This window comes from Alligator sinensis, unplaced genomic scaffold (genome assembly GCF_000455745.1).
Source record: "Alligator sinensis unplaced genomic scaffold, ASM45574v1 scaffold144_4, whole genome shotgun sequence".
NCBI classification, from domain to species: domain Eukaryota; kingdom Metazoa; phylum Chordata; order Crocodylia; family Alligatoridae; genus Alligator; species Alligator sinensis.
The window spans coordinates 556,357-568,225 of NW_005842190.1; the positions used below are offsets into that span (position 1 = coordinate 556,357).

The 11,869-nt window shown below is 43.8% G+C and overlaps 1 protein-coding gene across 9 annotated transcripts in view; it reads right to left on the bottom strand.

Annotated features, from left to right (window-relative positions):
- INPP4A (inositol polyphosphate-4-phosphatase type I A) overlaps positions 1-11,869 on the bottom strand; it is a 203,496-nt gene that overhangs the window by 128,849 nt on the left and 62,778 nt on the right. Inside the window, exon 1 of one of the 9 annotated variants that reach the window (XM_025207239.1) lies at positions 6,280-6,302. The exons of 7 other annotated variants lie outside the window; for them this stretch is intronic. The gene's annotated coding sequence lies outside the window, so the exon portion shown is untranslated. Of the gene's footprint in view, positions 1-6,279; positions 6,303-11,869 lie in introns of those variants that run through there. One more of the 9 variants, XM_025207236.1, reaches the window with a different exon arrangement.

Below are 11,869 nucleotides of genomic sequence, written 5' to 3' on the forward strand. Positions count from 1 at the left end.
TTGAACAGTAGGCTCCACAGAAGTGTAGTGATAACGCATAGAAAGCTAAACCTGATCCCAACGACCATCTGCTCTGCACATTTCTAAGAGACCTGTTCAAAAGGAACTTTGGTTGCATCTGGACTACATCCAGCTTACTGTTAAACAGTAAGCGTTTTGCTGCATATTTTTTCTATGTAAAACTATATGGTAGTAAAAGTATCTGTGCTTCTGCACAACAGCTGTCATTGCTGACACTGTATAGCATGGCACTATGCACCTTCCTAGCATAGGCACCTTACAAGAGCCATAGTCCTCCTGATATTTCTCTCTCGACACCAGTAAAAGGAAAATTAACATCATCAGCAATTGGCTTTTTTTGGCTGGTATAGCTGATAATGTCACTGATAAATGCTGCATGTATGCGCAGAGTTGCAGCATGCACACAGCCAGGAATGCAGCCAGGCAGTGTGGAGAGTAGTGCCGTATCAGTAAGTCGGGGCGGGGGGGGAAGGGAGGGGAGCATGGAGGGGTAGATCGAGGTCCTCACGGGGAGGGAGGGAGGGAGGCAGGGGTAGGGACTGCCCAGTCAAGGCAGTGAATGGAACCCCAGGGCTGGGAGTGGGATAGACATGTGGCCGGCTCGTCCAGAGGGCACAGGGGAGGGGTGGGGGGGAAGGTGGCTCCCCACTGCTGTGCGCGTACCCCCAGGGGAGGCATGAGCCGCCAGATTTGTATGCAGGGCAAGGTCGGGTCATCTGCTGCAGGGGTACACGCAGTGGCAGGGAGCAGCCCCCCATCCTCACTCCCCCACACCAGCTGGACAAGATGCCCATAGCTCTGTCTCACTTCTGGCACCAGGGTTGCATTCACCACCCTGGCTGGGCAGTTCCTGACCGAGCCCCACTCCTTCCCTCACTGTGGGGGCCTCAATCTGCCTGCACCCCCCATGCCCTTTCTATTCCCCAAACCCCCTCCCCCCACAGACTTACCGGCAGGAGTCTGCTCTCCAAGCTGCCCGGCTGCATTCCTGTAAGTTGGCTATCGAATCGGTATCGGCCTATATGACCAATTAATAACAGGCTATCAGTATCAGCGCACCCCTACATATAAAGTCACCTCCAATCACGTGCAACTTTGTACTTAACCAGTTCACTATCGTCCCTTAAAGCCTGAACAGCAAATTCAAGAAGCATTCTGCTGCTTTAAAAGATGAAGTACCAAACTGAAATGATGCCTGAGAGGGAACATTCAGCACAGAAATAATGTATCATCATACTGAGATCTCCATTCTCATTTAACCTGCACACATGGAGCTGACACCAAGACAAGCACAGAGGAAATGTTGTGAGTTAAGCAGGGTCTCAGTTTCTGTACCCCTGTTGTTTGAGCTCTGCAAGAAAAAACAGGCATAGGTTTAACCAACTATGCCTATCAGCTGCCACCAGTCTGACCCCCTAAAACAACTCCTGTGCTGGGCACCCCTGGAGACAAGAGTAGAGATACAACAGAACTAATTCTACACCTAACAGAGAGGTTCCCATTCTGCTTATTCAAAGTGACAGCTGAGGCCTTACTCCTGCTTTAAAACATTTGCAGCCAATGCCAGGTCTCAGGGCAGTGATGATTTATAAGATATTGGCATGCCAGGGGTGAATGGTGGGGAAGCCACAAGGGGCTGTACTTCTGGGGCAGCACAGCCCCAGCCCCTTTCCCACCATCCACCCCAAGACACGTGTGCCAAGCAAAACGCCTTCAAGTGCCACGCTGTGGTACCTGTGCTGGCAGTTGCCTACCCCTGAAATAGGTTCTTCCAGAATACAGCGGGGAACTAAAAATGACAATGCTTGAGCAGCAATTCTTCCCTTTCTTTTAAAACCCAGGGAATAATTCCGATACAAACAGGTAGGATTATTTGGAAAACAAAAAAATCTGCAACAACGAAACAACTTTTTATCTCCAGAAAATAACTGGATGCAAGGCTCTGTGATGGCTTCACACACCCCTGTGGGTGGACAGCAGGGGAGGGGTCTGGGGTAGCACAACCCCAGACCCTCCCCTGCCATCTGCCTGGAGGTGAGCAAGCAGCCACCACCACTAAGGAACCCGGTCAAGGGCTGAGGAGCCCAATGCAGCTGTTTGCAGCTTTCTGGCTACCTGCCACAGCCAGCCTGGGCCCTGGGCAGCTGCAACAGAGAGCTGGCAGACTGCAAACAGCTGTTCCAGGCTCAGGAGCACTGGCACTGCTCTGTGGCAACTGTGGCTGCGCATGCACCTCTGGGTGGAAAGCAGGGGAGGGGTCGGGGTTGTGCTGCCCCAGATTCCTCCCCTGTTATCCACCCAAAGAGGTACTTTGGAGCCTAGAGCAGCTGTTTGCAGCTCTGGCTGCCGGCCACAGAGCCTGGGCTGCTCACAGCAGGTGGCTGGAGGACTGAAAGCCCTGTGAGCGGCCTGGGTGGTATGGCCAGCGGCAGCTGCCCAGAGCCCAGGCTGAATGTGGTACGGTGAGCAAAATGGCCTCACATGCCATGCTCTGGCATGCATGTTGAGGGCTGTCGACCCCTGGGCTAGCAAAAGGCACAGAGAAAAGGAGAAAGATGCATGGCTCAGTGAAGGAAGAAACGAGACTGCAGAATAACACACATGGGGAAGCAGAGGACTGACAAGGGAAGGCTGAGTTGCTTAACTCATGAAACTTGCAGAGTACTGACATTTTTCAAGAAATTTGCATCTCCAGACACCTAACTCCCCAAATGCCAGAGAAGACAGACACTCATCTGTTCATCTGTATCACAGCAGCAGGCAGATTAGGGTACCTGAAATAAGATGGGGACAGGGTAGGGTGACCACATGTCCCAGTTGAGCCATGACAGGCCTGGATTTCAGAAGCTGGCCCTGGTGGATGTTGAGAATTATAATGGGCATCCCAGAAACACAGGGGCACAGGATGCAGGCCAGGAGTTGGAGCAGTACAGAGCGCCTTGCAGGCAGGCAGGGAGGTACCGCCCCACCTTGCCCCTGCCGACTTGGGGGACCAGGAAGAAGTTAGGAAGGGTTTCAACAAAAACTGTTTCCAGAGGAAGCTGGAGGAGGGAACAGGAACTGCTGAAGGGCTCTAGTAGTTCGGGCCAAAGATGGAATGGCAGTTTGAGAGTCCAGCAAAGTCAAAGTGGGCTTGTTATAATAATGCTTTGAAGGATGGGAAGGGGCAGATGATACCAGTGCATTTTTGAAAATGAGAGAGAAGAGAGAAAAGAGAGAGAGGGGAGGGGAAGGGAGGGTACAAACACTAAAACAAATGGAAGAGGTAGATCAGGGGAACAGACTAAAAGAGTTTGAAGTTAGAAGGAGAAAAATGTTCAACTTTGTGTGAACACAAACATTCTTTGGAGACTTGTGCAAGGAGGGGAAGGGTGCGGTGTGCTTTCCAAGTGGTTTCCCCACCAACTCTGCTCATTTGTACCCAATATTGCCCTCTTTGTTTAATCCTTTTATTACTTAAGAGGTCACCTCTATTGGGTTCACTGTGAAATAAGTGATAAGCTTCAGGAAAGAACTTCCAGCCTCATGTACTCCACTCTAACCAATGACCTCAGAGAGACACCAAACAACTCCTGCCGAAAGAATGAGTGAAATGGTCCTTTAAGCCTCCTTTAAGGCTGGATGCAAAGCTGAATGGAAGTCAGCACAAAGGCTAATTTCAATGAGCTCTAGCTCAGGCCTGAAGTCACATGGCAGATGGCATATATTTAACCAAATCAGTTATGTTTACAATACATCTTGGCTACAGAAACATCAGATACAGCTCTCTTCTCCATGCCAACAGAAGATATTGTTGTTGTTTAATTCTTCTAAGACTGTGGTAAGAAAATATATAAAACATTTGTAACTAAATAATTAACTTCTTAGTTACAAACATATTAATATGCCTTGAAGATGTCAATAAAGCTTCAGACTCCAGCCCTAATGACACTTGTGTCTCAGTAACTCTTTCTTTCTATGTTTAGTAGCTTTTCAACTCTCATTACACACACTGCCCAGGTGCCCTGCAGGGGTTTTCTGTCATTCTTTTTAAACTGTTGTTCTTTTCAATCTAGGGGTATTACACCAAATCCATCAATGAGAAAGAGCAGTAAATGGTCCTAGAGTTAATACAGGACTCTGGCAGCACCTCAACAACATGGCAAAAAGTGGCAAGGCTGCATCCAACCATGTATCCATTCAGATAAAACTATTGTTGTTTCTCTTAAATATGTATTTTCACTTCTTTTTCATGATTTAACCAGGTCTGAATTGTATTAATATATTATACAACCCCAGTTGAAAAACAACCAGATGTTACCATTTTTTTACTTCATTTACAAATTGAAATTCTAAAAGGTGTATACTTTACACGCTCATAGACATATAAATATTCAAATATACGAAAAGGCACATGCACAGGTACACACACACCATAACGTGGAGAAATGTAGGTTTTATACCTCAGTGCATACAACATTGGCTCAAAAATAATCAAATCAGTGGTAAAAATAGGAATGCTTTCTTTTGATCAGTTCAGATATTCGTTTCCACCACGCAGTGGGATAGCAGTAGGTTTCATTACTGAGGAATCATGGACATCCCGACAATGGATAAGTTAGCTTGCATTTATAATATTACACACAGAGGAGTATTTCAAGTGCGTAAAAATGCTCCTAAAATGATTAAGTTGCTCACTTAATGAAATCTAACTCTGGGAGAAGGGAATCTAAGAGCTGAACTTTCCAAAAGCAACTCTCGCACTACAGCTTTCTAATACTGATGCCATCTGAGCTCTAACTGTATTTCAAGTGCACTGAAAGCAGCTTATTCATTTCTATAAAAAATGTGCAAAGCTTACTTGTCATAAAAAATTATATGAAACAAGAAACTTGATCAATTAATATGATTAAACAGCAAGCAAGGCATTGTTCAATGGGAAAACAAAGGCTGACATACCCCCAAAAGTACTTTAAGGACATAGCTTTTAATGCTTCATGATACACAGACAAAGCCTGGCATCTTTCATAAAAACAGTCTTAGTAGTAACAAGAGACCTCACTACAGCCACTATTTCTTTGAGGTACAAAGAAAATGTAACTTTTGTGCAAACTATAACATGTGGAGATTAGTGGTATTCTTCTACAGTCAAAAAGCAAGCCAATGAACACCCAGCTTTCTAAATCTCTCTTTCTCAGATTAATGAAGTATTACACAACAGATTAGGCTGCACTAGGTTATTTAGAACAATTGCCAACGTCATTGTAGGGCATAAGCTAAATGCAAAATGCATGCATAAAAACACCGAAAAAATACAAAATGAAGTTAAACAAATGACTAGAGTTGAAAAGCAGAAGATTAATAGAAAGACCTGTAAAATATAGTCATTGGTTACAAGTACAGCAAAGATTGAAAACTTAGTAGGATACCATATGAAGATTCTCAGCAGTGTTGCTAATATCAACATTTTATAATTCCAGGGGAAAATGACAACTTAAAAATATAAAGTAACTTTCATCACTTCATATATTTGAGCTAATGGAAGTCAGATCCTTAATCTCAGAACCGTGAACAGGACATCTCCCATTCTTCTGACATAACCAACAGCTAGAACAATTCTATCCTGGAAATGTGTGTTATTAGAGCCGCAAACAGGAAACAACAACAGCTGGGATAGTAAGCATGGGAAGCAAACAAATTAACCTGAACAATGTTTACAAGGGAGACGGTAACAAACAAATATCACTCAGCAGCACGCAAACCCAGCAGGAACATTACAGGCAGAGTCACAATGCAATTTTAAATGTAAAAGACATTTACAGTGATCCTGGCAATGCCATTTTTGATTCTGGAACGGCAGGAATTCAGAAGTGAGCAGTGTGCTTTTAATCCACGGACCCTAGAAATGCTGCGCTTTCCAGATGATAGACAGAGCACCATATTAAAACTCCCAGCTGTTTCGGTGTCCTCATACCTACAATAGCTCTGCTTCTTTGAAAGAGGTCCTCTACCCTTAACATGGCTGCCATGCATTACATAACATAGGATGTACCAGTCAATGAGAGCATCATTATGTTGTTTCGTAGCGCATGCACCGCCCATTAGCCATATGATTCTCTGTGTGCTGTTTCAAGCAGTAGAGATGATGCATAACAATAACAAGGTTGCAAGGACCAGCATTTTCTGAGGATAAGCAATGCAGTATAAAACTCAACCTTTACAGGCTAGCCGTCTCCCTTCTGCATCTCTCCCACTCTAATGAACAACAGGCTTTCTTACCTTTTCTTTAAAAAAAATAGGAAAATAACCTGATGTCGTTTAGCAGAGCCTCCTGAGTTTCAGCAATGGCTGCAAAAAAAATAATCTTGGCACAATTGTCTGCTGCAGCAGGTAATCAATACTAGCCTGCTTCTTCCACTGCCAGAGCTGCTCCATTTGAATGCTAGCTAAAGTGAACGCTGACAACGTGAGTCATAGCAATGACTCACAGCAGATGCAGATCTGCAGGAGGAGTTTAAATTTCACTGTACCCCCCCCCCCCCCCGAACATACACACAGGCGCAGGCACAAAGCCTGCCCTAGTGTTGTGCTGGGTTTTTTTTCCCCCAACTTCCCTTCTCCTTGTATACTCTCCGTGGTGCTTCAGTTCAGCTTGGGTAGTTAGAAACCATAAAGCTATGGAGTCAATTCTCTCTCCAGAAAAATATTTTTTTTAATTATAAATATAAAAAATTACTCTGTAAGCTTTGCTAAATTGTGCCAATGTTTAATACTGAAGATATCCAATGCGCACACATGTTTAATACTGCAGATATCAACTGCATTATTCAGGCACAAGTCTGCGAGCTCAGATATGTAACAAAGAAGAGAGGGAGAATTCAAGTAGTTTACAAAAATACCCTAAACCAAGATGACTCTAGCAAAACATAAACTAAAGTAAACTGTGTCCACTGGGAACAAGACAAGTAGTAAAGGGCTTTAATTGCAGCAAGGGAAATTTAGATTAGACATTAGGAAAAATCTTACAAACTGGAAAAATCTTACAGACTGTAAGGCAACGGTTCTCATTTTTAGACTAAAGGCAGCCCTCAATAGACTACAAGCACCCTTCGGAAAATGCCACCTCTTAGTTTTCACTTCTTTTTTGACTACTAAAAAAGAATAGAGCAATTCCTCTGTTGCAAAGAACTCCAAAAGACCACAGTAATTCAGAATATTTTTAATACTGTGAATTCCTATTTGAAATCTTTGGGTTCATCTTGTGAATCATGTTTGTGCACCTGGCAGTGCTGCTAACACTTCATGGTACCTTTGAAAGGATTTCAACCACAGTATCCTGGTAAAGAATCACTGCTGTAAGTCTGCAGCAGAACAAGTTACCCAAGACAGCTATGGAATCTCCAACATTAGTGAGTTGTAAGAACATGTTATAAAAGATCTGTCAGGGATGATTTAGCTACAGTTGATGTAGCATTGGGGGAAGAGGACAGATTAGATGACCCTAAAATCCCTTCCATCCTTAATTTCTAGAATTCTATGATGTATCTACGTCTTTATAATGCATAAACCGCTATGGAATTTAACTGTAAGCCCGTCTCCTCAACCTGACCCTCAGAAGCAGAGCTATAATGCAGTCACTGTAAACAAATCTTTACTTTAGCTACTTTGCTGTACTGTTCTGGGACCACAAGAGCCACGTATGGACAGATCCCACTGCCTTTCCTATGACTTGCTTTCTTCAGTGTCCTTCAAACCAAGTTATGTGGAGTTGACACAGAGCATCTTAGAGGCCATGGGGCCCTTGAACTTGCTGCTCCACCTGAAGAACACACCTCAGAAGTTAAACAGAGAGAAGGGCCTTACATGGGTAATTTCCCCCAGAAAACAGCACAGTTTTAAAAGGCAGCAGCTGCATATAATGATACACAAAGTGAGCAGCTCCAAATTTACAAAATCATGCTGCCTTCCTTATTTCACAGCTCAGTGACAGACTAGTGCCGGAGAATCCCTCTGATAGATGCATCCTTCTGGAACAATTTGTAGCTCAAGAGCATACCGTGAAAAAGAACAATGGGACAACTAGATGGTGTTATCAAAGGTTAGCAAAACCTTTCAAGCTTGCATTTATCTTTCCTTGGTAGGACGAATATGCTTTAAAGCAGAAATGGATGGCCAAAATAATTACCATTAGAATTTGAAGACATGCATATCAGCCATCTGATATAAACACCCTAAATAGTTTAGAAAAGAAGCCTTTGGTCTCTGTCAACACATTTGCATCAGAAGACTTCTCCCAAATTTAGTAAATATCTAACTAGATTAACAGATTTTCACCAAGACATCTCACCAAACAGCTACCAGCCAAACAAAAAACAGAAAAAGTAGAATTATGACTTTTTTAGGTTAGTAATGTAAGAGTGACAGTGTAGCTGTGACGTTCCAGAAACTATGCAAAAGGCAAAAATTTCTTAGGTTGATATCTTTTACTGGACCAAGAACATAGATAGGATAGAGTTAGACAAGCTTTTGAATAAAAGACATTCTTCATCAGGTCCCTAATTTGACCCAAATGTACAAGTACAGCCTTTGGATGACTGAGAAAATAAATGGGAGTTCAAAGAGCATGACATCCGATTCAAAACCAAGCTCATGTTTTATCAAGCTGTTGTGATCCCTACCTTACTATAGGAAGCTGAGATGTGGACAACGTACAGGAGACACCTCAATTCTCATCAATGCTGCCTGCAAAAGAGCCTTTAAATCCAGTGGCAAAACAGACGTACCAATGTTAGTGCCCTATTGCAAGAAAACACCGTGAGCACTGAGGTAATGATCATTCAACATCAACTTCACTGGGCTAGCCACATCATCCATACTTACGATCCAGAAGCAAGTCTTATTCTCCCAGATCAGTCAAAGCGTATGCTCAAGAGGAGGACAAAGAAAGCGCTTCAAGGATATCTTCAAAGCCAACTTTAAAAAATATAACATTGATGTCAATTTATGGGAGACTATCACCCAGGGCCACCCCAAGTAGAGGAAGAGTCTGCTGCAAGGATCCCCGTACTTTGAAACCTCATGATGACAACAGAAGATGGAAAAGTGGCAGTGGCAGAAACAGCGTATCATAGACTGAACCAAAAGCCACCCGCCCCGTACAGAAACACGTGTCCGAGTTGCAAAAGAACCTCTTGATCCCAAATAGACCTAGTCATCCACCTTCAAACCAACAGATAAGGCAATCATAGAAGACAATCATCCTTGACTGTGAGGGATTGCCAATGACGAATCACAGGAATCCAGGCACAGAATAGTAAAGCACAGCAGAGGGGAGGGGCTGAGAGAAAATCCTAGGGGTAGCAAACTCAATTAGCAGAAGAAAAGAAGCCTATCAAAAGGGAGGAGAGTCAATCTCACCTTCCTTGTGTGGAAAGAATTCAAGAGTTGGATGAATTATAACATGCCATAAACCCATATCAAAGTTTAGCCCTTGGTTCCTAGTGTCCAGCCAGCTTATGAATATTTGCTCCCAAGTTTGCCTTTTAAAGGTGTTAGGTAGATTTCCACGGAGCATGAGGACAGTGAGGTTAGAGAGGGAGTCACTGTTCTGAGAGAAATGTGCTCCTAATGGTGTATGCATGTCTCTATCCTTTATATTTTTTCTGCAAGACTTCGTTCTGGTGCACAGTTCCTGTTTAGTTTCACCCACATAGTTGCAATGAGGGCACTTGGTGCACTGGATTAGGTATTACATTTTGGGACAAGCATGCGTCAAAACCACAGATTCTCATGTTTTTTTATGGCAGGTGTTGGGGGGTGGGGGTAGTGGCAGTAGAGGTGTGCTGACAGGTTACGGATTTCCTGCCAAAGCAAAGCTCTGTTCCACTTGATGTCTGTTGGGCAGTAGAAAGTTTGCTTGTGACAATGAGTTGGGAAAGGCTAGGGACTTTCTGAAAAACAGGAGCAGAGGGATTAGGAATATTTCTCTCAAGGTGTGATCTTTGTCAAATACAGACTGTAGTTGTTTGGTGATTCTTCTGATCAGTTCCAGTGTGGGGTGGTAGATAACTTCCAGGGGTGCACGGTTGCAGCAGGGTTTCTTTTTGTATTTTAGCAGGCTACTGCAGTGTATTTGGATAGCTCTTTCAAATGTACAGTCTATTCTCTTTGATAGAGCTCCTTTAAACCCACTCAGCTGTGATACCAAACAGCTTACTAAATAAAACCATCTACCCAATCTATTACATACCTCCCATCTACCCAATCCAAGCATTTAAACGACACCACCCCACTGTGAGATCTTGTAGTATCACTGCAGTTGAAGCAAAGTTGTACTAATGATGCTGAATGTTTACTTTCCCCATTTTCCTTAGTCCTCAGTAGATCTAGCTTGGCACATGTTAGTTTTCATGTGCTAATTAGGACAATCTTAGAAGTCTGGAATGGCAATAAACAAGAAGTTAGAGGACAGCTGACACTTCATGAAAACGTGGACTTAAGACAATATTGGCCTCTTTTCCATGTGAAAATGAGGTACTCTTCCTAAGGCTAAGCCTAGGATCAAAGAAGACGTATGAACTTGAAGACTCTTAGCAAAGGGATGAGGTTGGCTGAACTAGGAGAGGCTGCCCAGAGAAAAAAGCTGAGAGGCTGGGAAAGACTCAACTACTAACAGGGGGAGCAACCAGAAGTTTGCAGGCTGTTCATCACAACAGAGAGAGTAGAAAAAAACTGGACTTACCTGACCTGTGGATATGGAGCAGAAGCTTCATCAAGGAGTATGAGTGTAAGATTCTTTTGGGCTTTTGTCTTATACCTTGGCCCTGTCTGCTTGACTTTCTGACATGAAGGGATGCACAGTGCTCTGTTTCTGAAAGAGCTGCTTTTGGTGTCACTTCAATCAGTTGCTATCACTATAGGGACGGAGGGAAGCTTTGCACAGCCTGCAGTTTCACCCACAGCAGTCTTGCCAGCTAACAATCCCTTCAATTGGAGAAGGGAGTACATACCCCAGTACACCCAGGCTACATACTGTTTCTTCTGATCATATTGGCTCCCAAAGGGCAAACACTGTAGAGTTCTATCCTAGTCACCCTAATGAAGTAGTCATGATAAGCCTCCAGGCTACCTAACCTAGTTCTTGGTCTAAGAGTGGGCAAAACTGCAGATTTCTACTGCAGAAGAGGTAGTGAAAAGCCTGAGAGGACTGATACTCATGCAACAGATTGACCTTTTTTTTTTCTCTCTCTCTCTTTTTTTAATCACAGAAGCTACTGGAGCACCTCTCTAAATAGTACCCAAGTGCCATTCCAGGCAAATGAAAGCTGCATAGTGAAGTCCCTGGCAGAGCACTCAGACAGGTCTTCTTCTCTCTCTGCCGAAAGAATGTCCAAGAAAACAAGTGGGTTTTTAAATCAATATCATGCCAACTATGGTGGAAGTGCTTTATAAAAGGGAATGGTTTGAAGAGTGCTCTAAATGTCGGTTTCTACATTAGTCTGTTCTCTTGTGGATCCCCTGTGCTAAAAGTCCTCACCTCTAATTCCCAAGGGCCTCACTCGGGCTTTTTAGCTGCATAATCTGAGCATGAAGCTTCTCATCAGTAGATGTGGCCATTCGTTTAGCTGAGTCCTGAACCAGAATATGGCTCTTAAAAATAAGCAATACAGTTCTAATCTGATTATTGCGCTGTCTGGACCTTGTAGATGAGCTGACCTGGACTCTAACATTTGATAATTGTGGACAGATGCCTCCAATAGAAGAGGAAAAATGTTCCTTCCCTTAGCAGACTCAGGCTGCAGCCGGCCCAGGTTCTGGGTAGCTTCCGATAGCCACGGAGCCTGGGCTGGGGGGCAAGGGGCCCGAGCAG